The 25,364-nt window shown below is 48.3% G+C and overlaps 1 protein-coding gene across 4 annotated transcripts in view; it reads left to right on the top strand.

Moving 5' to 3' along the window:
• MYO10 (myosin X) overlaps positions 1–25,364 on the top strand; it is a 325,103-nt gene that overhangs the window by 67,297 nt on the left and 232,442 nt on the right. The window lies entirely within an intron of this gene.

Here is a 25,364-nt window from a genome sequence, read left to right as displayed (position 1 = left end):
GCTGTGCCTGTCTTGTTTGAAGCTAATTCAGTTTATAATCTGGCAGGAATGATTCCCTACAGTCAGGTTTTTATTTAGCCTTCCTGGTGCAGATCCTAGTTAAAGGAGAGTAGTGCAGGATTTCGTTTTATTTAGATGCATACCCAGAATGTCAGGCCAGCTCACTCCTACCCAACTTGCTTGCCTCTGGGGCGAGCAACATTTCTGCAGAATACAGTGGGTAAATATTTACATTCTTTCTTCCTCCCACTTGTTAAAATATCCCATTTGTGTATTACAAAGCAGAACGCTGAGGGTGCGCGAAACTTAAACTTTGTTTTTGTGTTGTATGTATATGTTTTTTGTTTTGTTTTGAGGGGGTGACTTATATTTATTTAATAAAAGCCAAATTAGACCCTGTACATGTGTTCCCTGTGAGGTCCTTCTTTCTTCCTATTTCATAGCTGGGTTGACAGATTTTATAGGGGGTGGTAAGCTGGTTGGAGGTCACTGTGTGTATCTGTGGCTGAGTAGCACCCTGATCCTTTTTGGCTCCAGTGCTTTGTCAAGCAGTTGTTGCACCTTTTGCAGTGTTGTCTTTCCAAATTGCTTGCATCCTGAGAGTCATATAGTTGATTATACTTTAACAACTTTCTGTTGGACTGTGCCTGTTATAGAAGGTGGGTATTAAGGATCCAAACCTGCTCTGTGCTAGAAATCCCTGGGGGGATCTTGAACTGGTGTTGCTGCAATTTGAGTCCTGGATGCCTAAAAAAAGAGAAGTTTGGTTGCTTTTGCTTAAACAATTAGAATGGTGTTTTTAGATAAACTAGGTAAACTACCTTGAGGTAGTGTGTGTGTGTGTGTGTGTGTGTGTGTGTGTGTGTGTGTGTGTGTGTGTGTGCGCGCGTGCGCACACGCGCGCGCACACACACACCCTGATCCCATATGGTGTTCTTTTTGTGTGAAGTTCAAATACAGACAAGCATGCAATCCCATAAAGTGTTGGCTCTGATACTAAGATAGCAAATTTACTGTTCTGGGTACACCGTTGCAGGTTTGGGCCAGTGTCTTACCAAAGTAAATGCATCTTACATGTAGCAATTGAGCAAGGTCTGCTTTAGAAAAGAGTTGGGGCTTGGGTGCCCAAGCAAAGATAATATAGAAATAAACTGTCCACTGCTAGGGAATAAATCATTTCTTGGAATAAGGCTTACTGCAGGTTCTAGGAAAACTTTCTCTATATACGCCTTTTAACTACTTTTTGTTTTTTGAGTAAGTACAGCATACTCTACAGCACACATAATTGGAAAGTCATGATTCTCCTCCCATTGAAGTCCCAGTAAGCTTTACAAAGGACTTCAGTAGGAGCAGGATAGTCCAGTTTCTCTAGCAGTAGAAAGGGCATTATTGAATACTGTACTTTACACTTCAGGTTCTGCTTACTGTCAAATTTTAAAAGTTGTCATTTTTAAGACAAAGATTGTGGGAGTTTCCCTCAGGCAGTCACTGGAGAAGGCTGGATCTTTATTTCGACTCACTAGTATTTACATAACATTCTATCTGGGCCCCCCCGCCCCGGCCCCATTGACTTAAAAAATTTTAAAATCTAGATAAGAAAACAGCCACAAGAACGGAGGAAATTGATGCTTTTTGCTCTGATGCTAATGAACGGTGACTCGGAATATAAATTATATGCTACGTAAATAAGCACCTCTTAGTATCCTGTACTTGTTAGACTTAAAATATAGTCTAGATTTGAGTGAAACTTTACAGAAGAATACAAGGAGAAATGAAATGTTGACTCTTCTCCATCCTAAGAGTGCTGAATGTACAAGTAGTGTACTGCCATAGAGATAACATGCTTCACGGATGCAGTGGAAATTGCAATGTTTCATTGCATCTAGGCTTGGTTTTATATGTCATATTAATACAGAAGTCAGTAACCCCCGGCCTTCAGGCTTCAGCTGGCCTACAGAGCCAATTGATACGGCCCATAAACATGGGGCTTCGGTGGCATTTGGTAGCAGAGGGCTTTGACAGCAGTGACGGCTATAGGCACTTTCCCCGCCATGTCACTGGGGTGGGAGAAGTGCCAATGGCAGCTGGGCCCAAGCATCCCTGACTCAAACTGAGTCATTACAGCCTGCGGTTTAACAAACTTGCTGACTGCGAAGCTAATGTCTATGCCTATCTTCCAGATCTAATCAGGGGAGCATCATCGGGCTCCCCACTTGTCTGCAGTATTGGCAGCATGAGAGTGGTGGTACTGCTCTCCTGCTGTCAAATTTCCAGACCTTTGAGGAGCCTCCGTCCCTGCGTGCCAGACAAGCTGGCATGGGAACTAATCCCTGGTGGTGTGCTCCTGCTGTGTCCTGTGGGGTCCAAAGCCTGAGCACCGCTGTTGTGGGGAGTGACTGTGCCTTTTCCCGTAAGACTAGAAGGGTGATGTCTGGCTCCAAGGGCAATTTTCAATTTGGGCAGTTCTGGTTTAAAAAAAAAAAATAAAAAAAAAAAAAAATGAGTGGTGGTACGGCTCTCCTGCTGTCCCCAGTCTAGACACCTCTCATTATGGTTTTGGTTCCTTTTGAGCCATACATTGTGTTAAATATAGTGCTGGGTAAAAGTAGGTCTAAAATAATATTAATACCCTGCATTCATAAGACAGTTTCTAGTTCCAAGTCATAAACCAAGCCCTGTACTTTTCGCAGGTGTTCTTTCTGCATGTGAATAGAGCCCCGTTGACTTGAAGGATCTGACTTCTATGGTCTAAAATAATTCTCCTATTACTACCCTGAAATGCAGCCAGCTCTGGAGGGAAAGCAAGTGGCTGTTTGATAGTGCATGACAGCTCTGCACAACTTTTAAGACCAAAACTACCCAAATTGAAAATTGCCCTGGGAGCCAGACATGCTTCTAGTCTCATGGAAAGAGACACATAGTCTCAACTGATCATATAAGGGTCAAGGCTTTGGTTCTAAACCTCCTGCAAAGAATACATCAGTAGTATAGCTTAGCCTGGCGAAGGGTTTTTGAACCCGAAAGCTTGCTTAATAACTATTCTGAAACCATTTGGGTTGGTCTAATAAAAGATATCAAATTCACTCAAGGAACCTTGTCAGTAGTATAGTGCCCTTCAGTGCTATCCTGGTGTATTAGCTCAATTCTGAGTCATGGGGAATAGTGTCAAGTCACCAGTGCCACTTCCTGTAGCCTTGTCCTATTTAATCTGGAGATCTCATGAGTTTACCACCTGGGTTGGGGGGGGGGGGGAAATGCTAAATAATAATTTTATGGTTTTATTTTTTTTATTATTCATAGTGAGCCAAACAGACATTTGTTTCAAATTAATTTTCTTTGCTAGCAAATCTCTCACACAGCTAATGGTAAGGAGTCCTATTTATTTAATGCATTCATACTGTATTCCTAGTTTGACACTTTTTTCTGATGCACTGCACATGGCCACAAACTGCTGTTAAAGGTTGGAATTATATGGTTCTTTCTGTGTGCGGAAGTTCTTCCTGGATGAAGTCAAATAGATGCGTCTTGCTAACATGGAAAATGTTGCACTTACGCCTTCACTACCATCTTTCTGTCAGTTACTGGAAAAAAATTTTGGCATGTATTTTAAAAATAATTCTCTGTGCTGCCATCACATTATGGTGGTGGGGTCAGATGGAAACCTGGTATGTGGTGGCAGCTAATACTGAAATTAATACTTACTTGCTCCATCAGCTTAGGCACAGCAAGGGATCAGGATAATGAGAAGAGCATAAATAGAACAGTGAATTTAACTATTCACCACAGTTTAAAAAGCTCATTACTAAAGAAAAGGCTTGTGAGAAGTTTGGCAGAGAAGTCTGCTTTCATTGTTAAATTGCAAATAGAACTTAACTTTGTTTTAAATCAAGTTTTTGAATCTGTTACAAGTATTTTTAAAAGCAAAGTAACTGTTAAAAATCTGTTTCAGGTTTGGTTTCCAAACACTTAAAAATACAGTTTCTGGAGCTAGAATTTGGTCTTGGGATAAAACCTTCCACTTTACCGGTGTCCAAAAACTCAAAATAAAATTGATTACCATTCTTAGCTAAAATATTATCTAGAGAAAATGAGACATGCATGAGACTCAACACATTTCAAATAAAAAGTCCTGTATATCTGCTAATATACTGTTACAAGCTGTAGAGTAATTTTTTGACATATTAATAGTTTAGTTGAAACTCACTAGGAGTAGAATTCATTTCTTAGCATACATGTTTCTGTACTCTCTACTACATAGGTTTTTTTCTTCAAGAAACTGGATTGTACCCACATAAGAGAGATTAAAAACCAAGCTGGTTAATAGAGATTCTAGTAGGTTTTTAATTTAGCATGTTACTAATGAAGAGCTTAGAAACTGTTGAGAATGGAAGATTTATAAATGCAGATTGTTCAATTAATAGACAAATTACCATACCACAATAAGGTGAAAGATGTTTTCCCATCCATTCCCTGCCTCCTAGAAGCAGCCTCTTTGTCATGTTACATTAGGCCCGGGGCGGGCAAAGTATGGCCTGTGGGCCGGATCTGGCTGGCCAAGGATTCTGTTGAGCCCGTAGCTGCTCCTTTGAGGGAGAATTGTATCTGGCCCATGGCTGCCCTGACTTTTGGCACCTCTTGCCCTTCTCCCTTCCCCATGCCGTAGCCGGCTGCAGCAGCAGCTCTTGCTCCAGTGGCCAGGAAACCACTCGTCTGCCTGGCCTGGCCTGGCCTCCCCAGCCCCCAATGTATGCTCCAAGGCAGGGGGGAGCTGAGCTCTTGGCCAGGATTCTGCACAGTGAGGCTGTCTGCATGCAGCTCCAACTCTGTGGCCATTTGCAGACCAGACAGCTTGGTGAGAATTGAAGCTCAGGTATGGTTCTCCCTGCTGGCAGGGCTGGGGCTGGAAGCCATGGGTTATCTGGGCCAGGCCAAGCCAGGGCCTGGCCGAGGTGTGGGTGCCACTAATGCGGTTTCATGCTGTTTCCATGTGCTGCTTCAGGCCATGCTATATGGCAGGGGTGGGCAAAATGTGGGCTGGGGGCTGGATGCAACCCACAGGACCCCTAAAAATTTAGAAAATTAATATTAATCTGCCCTGGGCTGCCTGTCATGCAGCCCTCGATGGTTTGCCGAAACTCAGTAAGCGGCCCTCTGCCCAAAATAATTGCCCTCCCTTGCTATATGGACACAGCTGAAGCAGCTGGCCTGGCTCCTGCCTGACATAACTGTGTGTTGGAAACCGGGGGTATGGGGTGCAGGGAGAGGTGCAGGTAGGGTGGGGTGTGGGTGGGTGGGGTATGTGCATGTGCCTCTGTCTGTGGGGTATCTGCAGCATGCAACAGCTCACCAAAACTCGTTAAGTGGCCCTCCAGCCCAAATAATCGCCCACCCCTGCATTAAGCTCACTTCTTTTTGTTGCTGGCTAATCCCATTTATAGAGAATGCTTTTCAGTTTGCTTCTGTGATTTGAACAGAATATGGCACATCTTTTCTAGTCCCTCTTACCTTGAGGTGACATCTGTTGCCTACCATTGGTTTATGAAGTTTGTCCAGGGCCTCATCTCTCTTCCATTACTGTGCACATAACCTGCATTGCTTATAGCATTGTGCATTGTCTCCAGTCTGTTGCATGTGATAAGCTACAGTGCCTCTGAAATATTTGTAAAGAACACAGTGCTCTGAGGAGTATTTTTTTTGTAACTTCTCAGCATGTTTCAGTAAATGTTTGAACAAAATATTAAGTCATTCAAATTTAGTATTCATACTGAATCAGGGTGTTTTTCGCATCTGAATATGCTAAGTATTCCACTACATTTGTCCCCTTGAAAGTATTTTTTTTCCCCAATCTTGGATCCTCTATCTGCTGATTTTTATTCTTAGTACAGAATCAGTCACGGACAAAAGAGACATTCCTTTGAGCGTACAGCAAAATTTGGATCATTGTTTTCCTCAGTCAGTGTACCATGGCATTCTGGGGTACCTTGAGATCCTTTGAGACATGCTGCGGGGTGCCACACAATCATAGTACTGTTGTTACATGTGAAAACATGGTTCATAAGATAAACAGATTTCAAACAGGAATCCTTAGGGTTAAAACCATTCTGACCTGTTGTGGTCTTTTTGAGTTCTTTGCAGCAGAAGACTTGCTTTTTTGACTACAGAAAATATCTGAGCAAGTGAAAACTAGGAGTTGGCATTTTCTGGAGTGTCCTTGAGGATCTGTTAAATTATGCCTTGAGTCTTTCAAGGGCTGACTTGAGCCTAAAAAGTTTGAGAACTACTGATCTAGATACTGAGGACTGGTTTATATTAGTATAAGCTAAAATGTGACTAAAGTTAGTGTGGCTTTTAACTACATAATTCTCCTAATTATATACCAATGTATTTTGTTATAAAAGCACCTTTTCCTATTCCTCTTGTACCTTTTTGTGAAAGCAGAAATATAGTTCTTCCAACATGCAGTTAGTGTGCTTAAGTCTTCAGACAAATGCATATTTGAAGTTACTACTTTAATGTGCATCCTCAATCTGCAAGTTTGATACCAGAGTTCCCCCATATATAATGCTCCAATGACACATAGTAGGTGGCCCCAGTAGGTAGTGTTAGATGGAAACTGTAGTATCCCCCAAACTTTTGAAACATGGGAGACCCTCTTTTTGGATTAAAATGTTGGGTGCATAGGAGGGGAGAATGAGTGTTTTTTCAAAATATGTAATGTATTTCATTCTCCTGTGACAACATTTATACCAGTGCTGAGATTAGTGTCATTTTTTTAACGGTACAAATACCTGTTTCTTTAAACAAAAAACCCCCAAACAAACAAAGGATTAATCTCTCAGTGGTTCTCATCCTTTTAGCCTCAAGGTAGGGAATGGCAGAGTGGCTGCCTGGGGGGGGTGGGGAAGACAGGGGCAGTTGTTGAAGGTGCTGCTGCTATACATAGGGCAGGAACACAGTGCAGGCTGGAGAAGGAGAGCGTTTACCTTGTATGAGGAATCTCATGACATGCCTTTTGGGAATCGCAGGTTAGGTTGAGCACTGGTGTGGGCATTTTCAGTTCTCATGCAGCCTCTAACATGGATACATTTCCTGCCTGTGCACAAGTTGATCAGCCAGTTGTAAATGCAGGTGCCTGATGTTAAGCACTCTTGTTTAGGTGCTGAAATGTAGCTTTAAGTGGCTTGTTGTCAGAGATGCCAAGTATTGATATGTGTGTGTGCTCAGTACCTCAGGCCACTCAATTATGGTGCCTAACTTCAGGCTTTTTGATTTGCACTCTCCTTGGTTCTGTTTTTTACTTATTGCAAATAATTTATCCAATAACTAACTTACGTTTTGCACAGGAGTGTTGAAGATTAATGCAGTTAATGATACCCTAAAGCTTTGAGACTATCTGTAGGGTTAACTTCCTTGTACATGTTTTGGGCACAACTCTGCAACGTTTCCTCCTAAACTTCTCACTCACAATTTCTCTAGGCTTAATTGGGAACTGAGGTCACTCTGTACCCATGTACTTAAGAAACCATGGCTTGCTTGACAAAGTATATAGAAACACCAGAACAGCTAATAATGCAGCTTTAAACTGGTTTCCTTTTAAAGCCTATCATTCAGGAAAGGGCTGATAATAAATTAACCTGTGTGTTTTTAATAATGTATATGTGCTTCCTTTTGCCTTAAAGTTGGGGAAAGCAAAGTAGTTTAGCAATATCCTTTGGGAAACGAGCAGTCTTTAAATTTGGACTGAACAGCTTTTATTTTAGAGCAGAGGTCAGTAACGTTTTTGGGTAGTGCCAGAAACACCCACAACCTGGACTTGTAAGATGTTGGCATTTTGCTTGGCACAAGTGCCTCAAGGTAGATGGTGAGGGAGCTGTGAGGGGTCTGATCCTTGTTATAGCAGCACAGCCCCAGCCCTTTCCCTGCCATCTGCCCCAAGGTGCATGCTTGCAGCAGGCAGAGGGGAGGCTGCAAGCAGCTGCACTGGGGTCCATGGAGCCCTGGCCTAGCTCATTGTGCCTCAAGGTGGACAGCAGGGAAGGGGCCAGTGTTGCACTGCCACAACAAGAATCAGGCCCCTCGTGATTTTCCCCGTTTGCCTCAAGGCACAGCAGCCCCCCTGGCTCTCCAGGGACCTAGCAGACCTGAGGCTAAAAAGAAAGGCCTACAAAGGATGGAGGATGGGAGTCACCTCCAAGGAGGATTATTCTGCACTGGTCTGGTCCTGTAGGGAGCAGACCAGGAAAGCCAAGGCTGCAACTGAACTCCAACTAGCTTTGAGCATCAAGGACAATAAAAAGTCCTTTTTCAGATATGCGGGGAGCCGGAGGAAAAGCAGGGGCAACATTGGACCCCTGCTGAACCAGATGGGGCAACTGACAACTGATGCCCAGGAAAAAGCCAACCTATTAAATAGGTACTTTGCGTCGGTCTTTCATCAGACCCATGGGACGCCCATGCCTGCTACGGGACAGGGAAGTCCGGATGAGGGTGATCCCCTGCCCTCCATTGATGCTGACTTCGTGAAGGAACATCTTGAGAAGCTGGATACCTTCAAGTCAGCCAGCCCTGACAACCTTCACCCCAGGGTACTCAAGGAGCTGGCTAGCATCATAGCCCAGCCTCTAGCATGGATCTTTGAAAACTCTTGGCGCTCTGGTGTAGTGCCCGAAGACTGGAAGAAAGCCAATGTGGTGCCTATCTTCAAGAAAGGGAGGAAAGTGGATCCGGCTAACTATAGGCCCATTAGCCTGACTTCTATCCCCGGGAAAGATCTTAGAAAAGTTTATCAAAGAGGCCATCCTTAATGGACTGGCCGACGCCAACATCTTAAGGGATAGCCAGCACGGGTTTGTTGTGGGTAGGTCTTGCTTGACCAATCTCACTTCCTTCTACGACCAGGTGACCTATCACCTGGACAAGGGAGAAGAGATTGATGTCATATATCTTGACTTCAAAAAGCCTTTGACCTGGTTTCCCATAATCACCTCTTAAAGAAACTGGCCAATTGTCGCCGTGGGTCCTCCACGATCCACTGGCTGGAAAACTGGCTCTGGGGTCGGACCCAGAGGGTAGTAATTGATGGAAGTCACTCATCGTGGTCTCCTGTGACCAGTGGGGTCCCCCAAGGCTCTGTCCTTGGACCCATACTGTTCAACATCTTCTTCATTAATGATGTGAACACTGGAGTCAGAAGTGGACTGGCCAAGTTCGCTGATGACACCAAATTTTGGGGAAAAGCATCCACACCGGAAGACAGGCGGGTGATCCAGGCTGACCTGGACAGGCTCAGCAAGTGGGCGGACACGAATCTGATGGTGTTCAACGCTGATAAATGCAAGGTTCTCCACCTTGGGAAGAAAAACCCGCAGCATCCTTATAGGCTCGGCAGTGCTATGTTGGCCAGCACTATGCAAGAAAGAGACTTGGGGGTCATCATTGACCACAAGATGAACATGAGCCTGCAGTGCGATGCTGTGGCTAGTAAAGCGACCAAAACGCTGGCTTGCATCCATAGATGCTTCTCAAGCAAATCCCGGGACGTCATTCTCCCCTTGTACGCGGCCTTGGTGAGGCCGTAGCTGGAGTACTGCGTCCAGTTTTGGGCTCCACAATTCAAAAAGGATGTGGAGAAGCTTGAGAGAGTCCAGAGAAGAGCCACGCGCATGATCAGAGGTCAGGGAAGCGGACCCTACGATGACAGGCTGAGAGCCCTGGGGCTCTTTAGCCCGGAAAAGCGCAGGCTCAGGGGGGGTCTGATGGCCACCTGTAAGTTTATCAGGGGTGACCACCAGTATCTAGGGGAATGTTTGTTCACCAGAGCGCCCCAAGGGATGACAACTAGGTCGAATGGTTATAAACTACTACAAGACCGTTTCAGGCTGGACATAAGGAAGAATTTCTTTACTGTCCGAGCCCCCAAGGTCTGGAACAGCCTGCCACCAGAGGTGGTTCAAGCGTGTACATTGAACACCTTCAAGATGAAACTGGATGTTCATCTTGCTGGGATCCTATGACCCCAGCTGACTTCCTGCCCTTTGGGCAGGGGGCTGGACTCGATGATCTTCCGAGGTCCCTTCCAGCCCTAATGTCTATGAAATCTGTGAAAGTCTATGAAATCTGTGCCAAGCAAAATGCCTTTGTGCGCCATGCTCTCGCACGTGTGCCAGGGGTTGCCTATCCCTGTTTTAAACTGTAAGAAATATAGTGCTAATGAGCCTGTAGCCAAAGGACATTTTGAACATGGAGGAGCTTGTAACACTATGAGGTCTTTTGACCTTTATCCAGCTCTGTAATTAACTTAGGGCTAATCATTACTTAGCACTTCAGGGTCACTTCACTGTGAATTTTCATTCTTCTGAGTTTGGCAGTGGAAGATGAGAGCTGGGAATGCAAAGCCAGGTTCACTGTGTCCTGAGTCTTCAAGTAAGCTTCTGCTTATGAAATCGTATCCACCTCTGACTGATTTGGTTAGTTTATAACCAGGAGTCTACCTGACTCAAGAAGGCAGCTGACCAATTTCACAGACAGATTCCACGGCCAGAAGCCATTTTTGTGGGCTGTGTGGCAGGACTCCCCACACCCCTGACTGTCTGAGCCCACCCAAATTTGCAGTTTTCACAAAAATTACATAACCACAAATTTGGCAGGTCCCATCTATAACAGTGGTTTTCAACCTCTTGTCCACAGAGCCCTTGGGGTCCACAGATTTATATCTAAGGGATCCATGAAAGATGACTATGCTCTGTCAAAAGTATGAAAGTATGTAAATACCCACACTTACAATTCAAAGGGGTCTGCACCTTGGTTCTAAACTTTTTGGGGATTCGCAAATGAAAAAAGGGGTGAAAACCACTGGTCTATAAGGTGCTGATCTACCCAGCCTTCCGCTTTCCTTCTCAGTAGAAATGATGACCTTCTGCTGCAACAAGTTGCTTTGATTCCACCCCAGTCCATGTTCTGTGGAGATAAATTGAGTCTAAATAAGATATTAATAGGAACTTATATCTCCAGAAATATAGATATGTGATGTGTGTGTGATTTTTGTATCTGTATTCTGAATTTAAATTACCTTATCTTTCCAGGTGAACCCAGACTGCACTATTTTTGCCCTGGTTCTGAAAAGTTTAAGGTCTAACGAAGAGTCAGAATACTTTCTATACTATCTTAATGGCTTGTGTGCATTAGAAGTTAAAGTGAATTTGTGAACCAGACTATAGCGTAACTAATTCCACACATGGTACTTGCTCACACAGTGCAGGTGAGGCCATGGTTCCTACCCGCAATGAGGTACATTACATTTTTGTGTTCTATTGATGTGTTTATTATTGTCTATTATATCACAGATGGGGAAGCATAGGGCATTCTTCAAGAGTTAGGTACCTTAGTGTCTTTTTGTCATTGTGCCAAAGTGGCTTATGCTGTTAGTTCTTACATAAGGGAAGATGTGGATGTGGACCATAACATTTCTGTAATCCAAACCAACTCATGTCCTGCTGCTGCTTTTTCTCCTCCTCTCTCCCATCCCCCAATCCTGTGCCTCTAATGGAGGCTAAGAGTATAAAGAATATTATGGGGCACATCCACATGCAAGCATGTACATTTGCAGCAGCTCAAATAGAAGCATTGCAAGTTTGAGCCAGAACATTTTGCGTTGGCGTGTGTGCCAGGACATGCACATGTTGTGGCACAAATTGTGCCACTTGAGGGGCAAAATACCTCTACCTGGCTCCTCCTAGATCTGCAGCCAAGGGGAAATAGCCTATATAAAAACCTGCCCTGACCAGAAGCTCAGGGCTACTTGCCCTCAGGAGCTTCTGGGGAACGAGCCTCTGGGAGGAAGTTGGCCACACCCCTTCCTGTCCCAGGCTGCTGCTGTTGCTGCAAGCTTGATCTCAGGAGCTTCTGGGGAAAAGATGTCCAGGCCCATTTCTGCCTCTGGCTACTGTTAGCTGCTGGCTTGGTCTCAAAGCTTTTGGAGTAAGTTGGCCGCACCCCTTCCTGCTTTGGGTGGCTGCTGCTGCTGCCCCTTAGGGAGGGGCCCACTGCACTGCACCACACCCTAGCTTCTGCACCCCTGTTCCAACCTGCTACCCAGCCCGCTGCCAAGCTGAGGTCAGGGGATAGCCTGGGGAGGGATCCTGTGCTGTCTGTGGGCCCCTCCCCTACCATCACTGCCGGAGCCTAAAGGTACCTTGTCTGCCCCAGCTGCCTTGGCAGGCCACCCCCACCTTCACCTCCACTTTCACCAGAAGCACACCCTGAGTGGCTGAACTGGATGGCCCCTACCATCACTGCTACTGTTGCTGCTGCTGCCTCTGCTACTGCCCCCTCCCAGGAGAGAGGGAGATTCCCTGCTGCACCACCTTGCACCACCTGTCACCACATCTGCACTAGATTACTTTCTAATTGACTGGCTGCTCCTGCCCTCCCCCACAGGTTTCATAGATTTCATAGACATTAGGGCTGGAAGGGACCTCGGAAGATCATCGAGTCCAGCCCCCCGACCAAAGGGCAGGAAGTCAGCCGGGTTCATAGGATCCCAGCAAGATGAGCATCCAGTTTGCTCTTGAAGGTGTTCAATGTGGGCGCTTGAACCACCTCCGGTGGCAGGCTGTTCCAGACCTTGGGGGCTCGGACAGTAAAGAAATTCTTCCTTATGTCCAGCCTGAAACGGTCTTGTAGTAGTTTATAACCATTCGACCTAGTTGTCATCCCTTGGGGCTTTCTGGTGAACAAACGTTCCCCCAGATACTGGTGGTCACCCCTGATAAACTTGTAGGTGGCCATCGGATCACCCCTGAGCCTGCGCTTTTCCGGGCTAAAGAGCCCCAGGGCTCTCAGCCTGTCATCGTAGGGTCTGCTTCCCTGACCTCTGATCATGCGCGTGGCTCTTCTCTGGACTCTCTCAAGCTTTTCCACATCCTTTTTGAATTGTGGAGCCCAAAACTGGATGCAGTACTCCAGCTGCGGCCTCACCAAGGCCGCGTACAAGGGGAGAATGACATCCCAGGATTTGCTTGAGAAGCATCTATGGATGCAAGCCAGTGTTTTGGTCGCTTTACTAGCCGCAGCATCGCACTGCAGGCTTATGTTCATCTTGTGGTCAATGATGACCCCCAAGTCTCTTTCTTGTGTAGTGTTGGCCAACATAGCACTGCCGAGCCTATAAGGATGCTGCGGGTTTTTCTTCCCAAGGTGGAGAACCTTGCATTTATCGGCGTTGAACACCATCAGATTCGTGTCCGCCCACTTGCTGAGCCTGTCCAGGTCAGCCTGGATCACCCGCCTGTCTTCTGGTGTGGGTACTTTTCCCCAAAGTTTGGTGTCATCAGCGAACTTGGCCAGTCCACTTCTGACTCCAGAGTTCACATCATTAATGAAGAAGATGTTGAACAGTATGGGTCCAAGGACAGAGCCTTGGGGGACCCCACTGGTCACAGAACACCATGATGAGTGACTTCCATCAATTACTACCCTCTGGGTCCGACCCCGGAGCCAGTTTTCTAGCCAGTGGATCGTGGAGCACCCAAGGCGACAATTGGCCAGTTTCTCTAAGAGGTGATTATGGGAAACCAGATCAAAGGCTTTTTTGAAGTCAAGATATGACATCAATCTCTTCTCCCTTGTCCAGGTGATAGGTCACCTGGTAATAGAAGGAAATGAGATTGGTCAAGCAAGACCTACCCGCAACAAACCCGTGCTGCCTATCCCTTAAGATGTTGGCGTCGGCCAGTCCATTATGGATGGCCTCTTTGATAAACTTTTCTAAGATCTTCCCCGGGATAGAAGTCAGGCTAATGGGCCTATAGTTAGCCGGATCCACTTTCCTCCCTTTCTTGAAGATAGGCACCACATTGGCCTTCTTCCAGTCTTCGGGCACTACACCAGAGCGCCAAGAGTTTTCAAAGAGCCCAGCCTCTAGCACGGATATGATGCTCGCCAGCTCCTTGAGTACCCTGGGGTGAAGGTTGTCAGGGCCGGCTGACTTGAAGGTATCCAGCTTCTCAAGATGTTCCTTCACGAAGTCAGCATCAATGGAGGGCAAGGGATCACCCTCATCCAGACTTCCCTGTCCTGTAGTGGGCATGGGCATCCCATCGGACTGATGAAAGACCGACGCAAAGTACCTATTTAATAGGTTGGCTTTTTCCTGGGCGTCAGTTGTCAGTTGCCCCATCTGGTCCAGCAGGGGTCCAACGTTGCCCCTGCTTTTCCTCTGGCTCCCCGCATATCTGAAAAAGGACTTTTTATTGTCCTTGATACTCAAAGCTAGTTGGAGTTCAGTTGCAGCCTTGGCTTTCCTGGTCTGCTCCCTACAGGACCGGACCAGTGCAGAATAATCCTGCTTGGAGGCGACTCCCATCCTCCATCCTTTGTAGGCCTTTCTTTTTAGCCTCAGGAGGTCTGCTAGGTCCCTGGAGAGCCAGGGGGGCTGCTGTGCCCTCTTGCTGCCTTTCCTCCGAGATGGAATAGACTTAGTTTGTGCATTGAGGATTGCTCCCTTGAGGAGCAACCACTCTTCTTGAACTCCCCTCTCCCCATGGTTATGGTCCCTTAGGGCCTCACTGACAAGTCTCCTGAGCTTGTCAAAGTTGGCTTTCCTGAAGTCAAGGACTTCCGTGTTGCTGACTGACATGCCAGCTTTTCAGCGGATGGTGAAGGTGATCAGCTTGTAGTCGCTGTCACCCATTTTCCCATTGATCACTAGGTCGCCGACTAGGTCATCCCCAGTAGCCAGTACCAGGTCGAGCAGCGCTTTGCCTCTCTTTGGCCCATAGACATCTTGAGTCAAGTAGAGGTCATCCACACACGAGAGGAAGCTTTGCGACTGCTCAGATTTTGCTGAGTGATCCTCCCACGAGATGTCCAGGTAATTGAAGTCACCCATGACAGCCTTGGTCCTGGAGCATGCAGCCTCAGCCAGTTCCTGGGCAAACTCCTGGTCAAGCTCAGGACTTTGGGTGGGAGGTCTGTAGTAGATTCCCACCATTGTGTCCCCTGTGCCGTGTTCCCCACGTATTTTAACCCAGAGGGTCTCCAGCCGTCCACCCTGGTCACCAAGATCGGCTTGCAGGGACGTGTAGCTTTCCTTAACATAGAGAGCTACCCCCCCGCCCCTTTTCTCTACACGATCCCTCCTGTACAGGGTATAGCCATCTATACCCATGGTCCAGTCATGGGTGGAGTCCCACCAGGTCTCCGTTATCCCTATGACATCATAATTATTTGCATTGAGCAGGAGGATGAGTTCCTCCTGCTTATTCCCCAAGCTCCTGCCATTTGTGGAGAAGCAGGCAAGTGCCCCCTGGGGGGCTCCTTCCTTGCCCACAGATTTTGCCAGGGCTGGGGCAGGGGTGGGCTCCCTTAAGTGCCTTGACCTGCTGGCTTTGCAAGGATTGCTCAGCGGGCCAGCAGTGGCAGTAGTGCCCCTGTCCCCCAGTGGGCTTAGTTTAAAGCCCGGTGCAGCAGGTCAGCCAGTCTAGCTGAGAAGAGCCTCCTCCCTAGGGGAGAGAGGTGGAGGCCATCTCTTCCCAGCAGCTCGCTGCCTCTCTCGCCAAAGAGCGGGCTGTGGTCATGAAAGCCAAAGCCTTCCCAACGACACCAGCGCCCCAGTCTTTGGTTGACCACGTGGATCCTCCTCTCCCTCCTCGGCCCATAGCCTGAGACTGGGAGGATCGACGAGAACACCACGTGTGCCCCCAGACCCTTTAGCCCCACTCGCAAATCCCTGTAGCACCTCATGACCTGGCTGGGAGCATTCTGAGGCGTGTCATTGGTGCCCACATGAATTAGGAGCATGGGATAGTGGTCTGTGGGTTTGAGGAGCTCTGGGATCCTCTCCGCTGTGTGGGCTGGGGGCGAGCCGGGCCCATCTTTGCGCACGCAGGCTGTGGCCAGCAGCCCGGGCATGCGGGGCCGGAGTAGACCGGGGGCGAGCTAGAATTAGTCACGGAGGCATAATGGTTGATTTAAAGATTATTTACTTACACCCAGGATGGTCACGGTGTAGGCTGGACAGTTTCTAGGTGCAGCTCCGCTTAAATCCTCGTTGGAGGACTACGACATTCAGTTCTTTGGCCCCGGAGTTGTTAAGGCTCTGCTGGTTCGGTAACTTCTTTCCTACGGAGTTGTCGAAGCTCCGTGGGTTCTGTTTAGCTCTCTGGCCCCAGAGTTGTTAAAGCTCCTTGGGTTCGAATCTTTAGTATACAGGAAAGGGATACGTCTAGGATTGCGCTCGGCGACGGGGAGAGGCCAGAGGCTGTTTAGACCTCTGTTGCCTTCTTAAGAAATGCGTTGGGTCCGTAAGGATCCGCAGCGCTTGGAGATCTTCACACAGCGCGAAGTCTCCTCCTCCTGGTGAGTTCTCCAATTCCTCCTCTTGGTGTTCATGGAGTCCTCCAACTTGGGCGGAAACCACTCAAGCTCTTTATACGGCTAGCCAGCCAATCGCTAGCCGCCACGTGTGCGTGTATTAGAATCGGCCAGTAACGTGGCACGAATCTTCATACAAATGGCGGGAACTCCTTTGCACCGTGCACTTCTGAGATGCAAAAGAAATGCACCATGCAAAGAAAGCTACAAATTGGCGGGAAATTCTCCGTTGCACTGGGGTTCTCTTCTGCAGCAGAGAACTCCACCGTGCAAGGAAGCTGCAATTTAGCGGGAACATAATTTAGCAGAGCCGAAGCGCACACAAACAAAAAATCACAACTTTGGGTTGTGACATCCGCAATGTCCCGGATGTGGGCCCCGGGGAAGCAGCAGACTTCCCGGGCTAAGGGGTCGGAGCGGCAGATTGCCCCCTCAGTCCCCCTCAGGAGAGTCTCCCACAACAAACACCAGGTACCTCACTGCATCTGATCCTGATCTGTCTTCCTGCCTACTGCTCTGCTGCTGAGTGACTGGCTGGAGGACTGAGGGGCTTCTGGACAGATCTTCCACAAGCAAAGCCCCTCCACTGCTCCAGCCATCTTCTACATCTGCCTAAGCAGCCTTCCCTGTGTGTTTTTTGCCCTTGTGTGGTAAATCCTGATGTCCACTCCCCCGACCTGGTGATAGTTGTGTGGCTGAGTAAGCCAGCTCGTGTTTCCCCAGCCCTTTGTGTGTGGGGGGGTCCCCCCCCCCGCACATTCTCAAAGCATAGGCCTCCCACTTTTTTTTTTCCTGGGGGGCTGTAGCTCAGTGAGCTTCACCCCCCTTCCTCCCTATCCCCTTCTTCCCCCATAAATCCAGCCTGTTCCTACTAGATTCACCAGCCCCATGGGATATTTTGTTTTTCTTTATTGTTTTCCTTGCCCTCATGTAAAATGGTGGCAGGGCAGGAACCTTCTGTGGGGGCATCTGCCCCCACAAAGCTTCCTGCAGCCCCCACTAGGGAGGTAGATCCCAGCCAAGCCCCCAAGGGGATGCATACTTTTGCAGCCTCCACCCTAGAGGCAGAGTCCAATCAGTCTGCTCCATTGTATGTTTCGATCTTAGCCCCTACTACTGTGTGGGGCCATTTAGTTAACTATGTGGGCCTTAAGGCTCACGAGCTCTGGAAGATGCAAATAGACAGGAGCTTCTGAGGCCCAGCCACTTGGTATCTAGGGACACTAGCCGTTTGTGTCAGCTAGACTACTGAAGCAGCATCCCAAATTCACTTTTTAAAATACCACAAAATCCACATTCTTCCACAATTGGAACAAAGGAGAGGGAGAAGGAGATTGATCAGATGGGCAATGTTTTATTGCTGTATTTACATGTTAAAACAATTTGGAAGCCTACCAGTGTCTTTAGCATCATAATAAAATAAATCCTAAATATCTGTATGTTTTAATGTTTGCTTTTGGTTTCCTTATCACATGGTGGGTGTGTGATTGGGGGGGAGGGGGTTGCAGGAGGTGGGTGGAAAGGGGGATGGGGGAATGTGGGTGAGTGAGGGATGTGGGGGGATGTGGGTCAGTGTGTGGGGGGGACTGTGGGTGTAGGGGTTGCTTAGGAGAGGTGGGTTCCCTGCCCCCCACAGGGCAGAGCTCCCCCACAGAGCAGAGCTCCCCCACAGAGCATATAGACTACCCTGCCTGCAGTGTCCTAGCTCCCTCCCAGCCTTCCTGCTGTCTCCAGCCCCCTGCTCATTTGCAGGTCTGGAGGCTGGAAACAAGCAGGAGGCTGGAGACAGCAGGGGAATTCTCCAGCACCCTGGGAGGCTGAAGACAAGCCCCTGGAGATGAGCTGGAGAGACATTCCCCTGCTGTCTCCTTTCCCCAGCGCATTCTCCTGCTGTCTCCAGTCCTCTGGAGGCTGGAGACAAGCAGGAGTATGAGCAGGAGGCTGGAGATAATTCAGGGATTCCCAGGTGGACTCTAGGTTCCTGATTGCTCCCCTGCCCAGCTCCAGCCTTCTGCAGATTACCAGCATCAACAGTAGGGTGGGGGCTACTCAGGGCCTCATGGCACAGCCCCCCCACAGGGCAGTGGGGCTTGGCCCTGGCACCCACGCTGCTGCTGCCACATTGCGAGGGTGCAGCCTGGCTCAGCAGTGCGCTGCATGCTGTCTGGAAGTTTGGGGGTGCTGTGGCTGTCACCCAGGGCTCAGCGCTGCTCTCCCCTAGTGGCCGGAGCTCTCGACTGCATGTAGTGCCCTGCTGAGCCAGGCTGCACCCATGCAGTGTGGCAGCTGGGGTCGAGCCCCACTACCCCCCGCACTCAGCACCAGCTTCTAACCCGGCCCCACGGCCAGCCTGGGCCCCGCGCTGGCTCTGGGCTCACTTATTGGGGCTGCACATGGCGACAGCAGCTGCAGCCCCTTGCTTGTCACACCAGGAGCCAGTGGGAGTATGGGGTCTACAGTGTCCCAGGGCCACTGCTGGCAGGGCACAGAGCAGGGTGGTAGACGTACAGGGTCTCGGTCCAGCTCCATAGAGTCCCTGCCTGCCAGCTCCCTCCTCTCCCTGTTGGTGCAGCCCAGCCTGGCTCCACAGACCCCTGCCAGCCTGTGCCCTGCTTTAGGCCCCACTGGTGCTGGCCTTGGGACATTGGTCCCCAGATGGTAACCAGGGGGCAGGGCACCTGTCAAGGGGTGGGGCTACCCATGCAGCCCTCGACAGCCTGCCAAAACTGAGTAAGCGGCCCTCCACCCAAAATAATTTCCCACCCCTGTCTTAAGGCCTGAGGGGGCCAGACACGCGCAATAATTCTTGGCGCATGCAGGACTGAGCCCCTGGCATTCTTGGAGTTCCAGGCTGCCCTTTTTGTTCTGCCAAAAAATGTCTACTGCAATAAAGTGGCACAAGTTATTACTACTTTTTGTCATGGCCATATTGTGGCTTTATAAAGGGTACAGACATGTATTTATTTCATAGACATTAGGGCTGGAAGGGACCTCGGAAGATCATTGAGTCCAGCCCCCTGGCCAAAGGGCAGGAAGTCAGCTGGGGTCATAGGATCCCAGCAAGATAAGCATCCAGTTTGCTCTTGAAGTTGTTCAATGTAGGCGCTTGAACCACCTCCGGTGGCAGGCTGTTCCAGACCTTGGGGGCTCGGACAGTAAAGAAATTCTTCCTTATGTCCAGCCTGAAATGGTCTTGTAGTAGTTTATGACCGTTCGACCTAGTCGTCATCCCTTGGGGCGCTCTGGTGAACTAACGTTCCCCCAGATACTGGTGGTCACCCCTGATAAACTTATAGGTGGCCATCAGACCCCCCCTGAGCCTGTGCTTTTCCGGGCTAAAGAGCCCCAGGGCTCTCAGCCTGTCATCGTAGGGTCTGCTTCCCTGACCTCTGATCATGCGTGTGGCTCTTCTCTGGACTCTCTCAAGCTTCTCCACATCCTTTTTGAATTGTGGAGCCCAAAACTGGACGCAGTACTCCAGCTACGGCCTCACCAAGGCCGAGTACAAGGGGAGAATGACGTCCCGGGATTTGCTTGAGAAGCATCGGCGAACTTGGCCAGTCCACTTCTGACTCCAGTGTCCACATCATTAATGAAGAAGATGTTGAACAGTATGGGTCCAAGGACAGAGCCTTGGGGGACCCCACTGGTCACAGGACACCACGATGAGTGACTTCCATCAATTACTACCCTCTGGATCCGACTCCAGAGCCAGTTTTCCAGCCAGTGGATCGTGGAGGACCCAAGGCGACAATTGGCCAGTTTCTCCAAGAGGTGATCATGGGAAACCAGATCAAAGGCTTTTTTGAAGTCAAGATATATGACATCAATCTCTTCTCCCTTGTTCAGGTGATAGGTCACCTGGTCGTAGAAGGAAATGAGATTGGTCAAGCAAGACCTACCAGCAACAAACCCGTGCTGGCTATCTCTTAAGATGTTGGCGTTGGCCTGTCCATTAAGGATGGCCTCTTTAATAAACTTTTCTAAGATCTTCCCCGGGATAGAAGTCAGGCTAATGGGCCTATAGTTAGCTGGATCCACTTTCCTCCCTTTCTTGAAGATAGGCACCACGTTGGCTTTCTTCCAGTCTTCGGGCACTACACCAGAGCGCCAAGAGTTTTCAAAGATCCGTGCTAGAGGCTGGGCTATGATGCTCGCCAGCTCCTTGAGTACCCTGGGGTGAAGATTGTCAGGGCCGACTGACTTGAAGGTATCCAGCTTCTCAAGATGTTCTTTCACGAAGTCAGCATCACTGGAGGGCAGGGGATCACCCTCACCTGGACTTCCCTGTCCTGTAGCAGGCATGGGTGTCCCATGGGACTGATGAAAGATCGACTCAAAGTACCTATTTAATAGGCTGGCTTTTTTCCTGGGTGTCAGTTGTCAGTTGCCCCATCTGGTTCAGCAGGGGTCCAACGTTGCCCCTGCTTTTCCTCTGGCTCCCCACATATGTGAAAAAGTACCATGACAAAACTTTAGAGCAGCACAAAAACGTTTCCATTCTCATGCTTTGCTGGATTTTGCCACAGAGTACAATAAATGGGGCAGTAGCCACAAGGGCTGCACACCACTTAACACTTTTAAACATAGCTCTGTTGTCTGAACTAGAAAGCAAGATCAGTATTTCATTAATGACTTGTGAGAGTCCCTTTCCCACTCACTATGTAGCGATGCTACTTTTATTCCCTACTTTCTGAGCCTGTGTACATATGCAGTTAATTTGAAGCAATAAACTCCGGTGCATATTGTGGGAGTTGATTGCTTCCAGGTGCACTGTTTGAATGTGTGCCTAGGAGTGCATCATGCTGACCGAGTCAGAGCAGTCCCAGCTGGCAGAGGGTGTGGTGGTCAGCTTGCCAGCCCAGGGCTGCTTCAGCCCAGCTCATTGTGTTGCAGAGGGGCTGGCTGGGGCATGAGGGTGCTCCAGTGTGGGGCTAGCCAGCAAGTGGGCCCTGTGCTGAAGCACGCTCATGCCCCAGTCAGCCCCATCAGCATCTACATGTGTATTGCTGTGCATGGAAAAAGGTCCACAGAATGATAGTACTTGTTTTTACAAGTACTAACCTACTGTGGAGTTTAGTCTCCTGCAGCCTAATAGGGCTGCATATGTAGATGCCAGGATGTTTACTGCAGAGCTTATTAAGCAGCTGTGGAGTAAATGTCTTGTGCCCAGTAAGGAAATGACTGGCACTTTGTAACTAGAAGAAAAGAGCGTTAATGGAAAAACTGCGTAGCAAATGAGTCTGTGGTATGCAATTTGTTTGGAACATCCGATATCCTGTCCCTGGAGCAATAATGTGATTGCGGAAAGGAAGCACTAATATGGCCGGGAAGGTGGGATTTGATCCCATTGTTGCACTCCTGTTACTTGACTTTTTGGCCACCAAATTACAGGCTGGAGTTAAATAATAGGATTGATGGAATACATGTATAGTTGTATGAATGTCCCTTAATTAAAGAAAACACTTGACCAAATGTGCTTTTGAGTGGAGACCATGGGGAAATTATGTCAAGGTCATTATTTGTCAAATCAGAACCTGTCTATGTAAATGTCTTTGCTCCAATGTGAGCTAGTTAGAAGAGAAGCTCTGATTTTAATCAGTCTTTTAGCTTCTTAGTAACATACCTAGATAATCTACTCGTATTTCCTGTTGAACTCAGGTTTAACTCTTATGTCAAATAATGCAGGCAGGTCTTTTTTAGGGTTTCATCTGCTTATGGTTCATCAAGCCAAGCTCACAGATGTGCAACAATTTCTGTACTAAGACTTGCAGAAAAGGTTGATCTCCTCTTTCTTTACCTACAACTTTCTTTTTCATCCCTAACTGCGGGTCATGTTGATCTTCGTGTGATAAATAAGATTTATTAATATGGTTCTGTATCCCAATTCCGCAGCTAAGCTAGCCTCATGGGAGCAATGAGCGGCCCATTCCATATTAAGTGATATTAACTTATACCTAATATGCTTATGCATGCGCTCACATGTCCACACATGCACGTCATTGTTAAAATTCATCTGATAAATAAGATTTATTCTGTGGTTGTGGAATTTATTGCGTCTTTTGACTGCTTCACCTGCCCTTTGCCCACTAATCCATCTCCTGGGACAACTAACATTCCAAGCAAAGAGCAGCCTCAAGCAGCTGCTTTTCCTTTACTTTTAAAGAAATGTAGAATGTACAATATCTTGCATTACTGGTATGTCTAAAAGTTTTATTTCTTGCAATATACAGCGTAGAACCTGGACCTTTATAGCACCAGAAAAAGAGATTCTGGCTTTCGAATAGGGGGTGCAACATTTATATATAGACCTAGAAGGTAGAACTTGTGACTTTGTCAGGTACAGAAAAAATGTTTTAAGTTATTATTGAGGTTTTTATAGCTCGCTCAGAACTCAGTATATTTGAACTTTGCAAGCAGGAGTTAAGAGTAAAAGAGAAGTCCCTAATTATGCTGACTGGACCTGACTGCTGACCCTAGTTGCACCTGTGGGGCATTTATATACATATATTTGTCTGCTCTGATGTGCCAGATCTCAATTAATTGAGTCTGCTCCATGTGTGAACTGATGCGCCCAGCACTGCGTTGCATACATTTGTATAAATGGCAAAATACACATCAGCGCTGAGAAAATGGTGGTGGCTTACTTTTGAATTAAAACACCTTCAAGGTGTTTTAGTTCAAAAGTACACCGCCACCATTTTCTCAGCGCTGATGTGTATTTTGCTGTTTGTACAAATGTATGTGCTGCAGCGCAAGCATGTGTACAAATGCCAGTGGTGACCATTTGAAGCAACAGGGCTTGTCAGTGGGTATGTGCTTGCAAAATGATCATGTCCCAGTAATCGGAGGTCTTTTAGAGAAAAAGCAAGTGTTTGAATACATCAGGTTTCATGAGTAATAACCTCCCCAGCTCTTCTGCCCAGTAAGGTGCAGGCTTCTTTTACAAGAAGTTGCTTGTAGCTCGCAGTTGAGTACAATGTAATCAAGGGTGTTGCCAACCCTTGCCACTAATTGTGTGGGGGTTTTTTTTCCTCCCTCTAAGCAACAGTGGCTGCAGTCAACAGATTTGTAAATAACTTAAGCTTTCATTTTAAAACCTACTTCAACATTCATAGTTGCCGAGAAACTCTTGACTGAAGAGCTCTGTGGGATCGTTTGCTTTCCCATGTAAGTTTTTGCAACCCAAGAGCTTTCCAGTTACAGATATTTGCTTGCGCGCTCTCTCTCTCTCATTCTTCAACTCGCCTAGAGTAGAGCAATTTGAGAGGCAGATTTGGCAGCAAGGAGACTTCCCGTCCTCCTAGGAATTGTGGAAGCTTCTTCCCAGCCCGTTCTTGGGAGCAGCAAAATGGCAGTTAGGGTCCCTTCTGAGAGAGGAAAGAGCAGCAACAGGCTAGAGAGAAGACTTCTTCACCCCAAGTACATTAGTAGACAAAGGTTCACTGCATTGTTCTTGTTCTTGGGCTGCGCAGGGTCTTCCATAGCAGCAAGTTTTCAAGTGAACTCCCTTTGAGAGGGTTTTTGGAACCTGGGCGATTATTTTGGCTGGAGGGCCATTTACTAACCTTTGGTGAGTTGTCAAGGGTCTTGAGGGTAGCCCCACCCTTTGGCAGGTGCCTCTCCTTGATTGCCATCTTGGCACCGGAAGTCTACTCCTAACCCCTGACCTTTGCCACCAGAAGTCCCTCCCCTTGCTCTCAGAAGTATTCCTTTTGGGAGGGGGTTTGCCATCTTGGAACTGGAGAAAAAAACACATTGTACACTAAAAACCAAACATCTACTATAACATTTTAATTTTATTTAAAAAAATATTTTGATCCTGATTTACATGTTTGCGTAGGTTATATAGAGGTGATCACATAATAGCTCAAAATAAAATCTTACTGTTATATTGTGTGGGGGGTGTGTGGGGGGGGTTGTGAAGGGATGTGGGGGGCTATGAATGTGCATGTGGGGGGTATAAGTTTGTGGGTGGTGGGGCCCCCTGTCACATGCTCCCTTTGCTCTATGGCGCATGGCCCCTACTGTTGGTGGCACAGTAGTAGGCAGTGGGCCCTTGGGGTGGTTGTGGCTTGCAGTGCGCAGCTCCAGCTGAGTCCTAGTGGCTGCATGTGGTAGCATGGAGCTGGCTTAGCGCGCTGGCCTAGCCCGCTTTGAACCAAACCAGGCTGATCCTTGCCAGCATGTGAGGCATTGCAGGTGGGAGCTACATGCCAGTGTGCTGAGCCAGTTCCATACTTCTATGTGAGGTTTCCAGCACTCCAGAGGGAAGCTGCATGGGGTGGCCTAACTCCCTGCGCCTCCTGGTCCACGCACCATTGGGCAGCACAGGTTCCATGCCTCTGTGTTGGGCTCCCAGCACTGCAGCCAGGAGCACATGCAGCCAGGCTGAGCTGGTTCTGTGCCTTCATGTGCAGCTCACCACTGGAGTGCTGGAAGCTTCATGTGGAGGCACAGAGCCGGCTTGGTGAGGCCTGCTTCCACATGGCTCCCGCCTGCAGTGCCAAGAGCCCCATGTGCTGGCATGGAACCAGCCCATTCTGGTTTTTAAGGTGCACGCTAGCAGGCCAGGCCAGTTACCTGCCACCATATGCAGCCCCCAGAATTCAGCTAGAGCCATGCACCGCGGGGGGCTCTGCCTGCTGTGTATCATGAGCGCCCCCAGGGTACACTGCCTGCTGCTGCTGGCTTCAGCAGGGACTGTGCGCCATTGGGAGTGGGGGGCCCACAACCCCCCCCCCCCCCACACACACACACACAAAAACACATACATGCCCACAAACCCCACACCCACCCACACGCATGCACCATCTGGCCAGGTGGGCTCCCTGCTACCATGTGTTGCTCTCTGCAAGGCAGGTAGGAGCTCCCACTCACCAGCTGTCCAGTCACCTGCCATTGCTCTTGGTGTCTCCATTGCTCTGGAGTGCCGGGAGCCCCATGGAGGTGGAGGCATAGATCCTGCCTAAGACCGATGGTGCACAACCTCT

The sequence above is a fragment of the Alligator mississippiensis genome, chromosome 5, assembly GCF_030867095.1.
Source record: "Alligator mississippiensis isolate rAllMis1 chromosome 5, rAllMis1, whole genome shotgun sequence".
Taxonomy (NCBI): Eukaryota; Metazoa; Chordata; order Crocodylia; family Alligatoridae; genus Alligator; species Alligator mississippiensis.
This window is presented reverse-complemented; position numbering and strand designations above follow the sequence as displayed.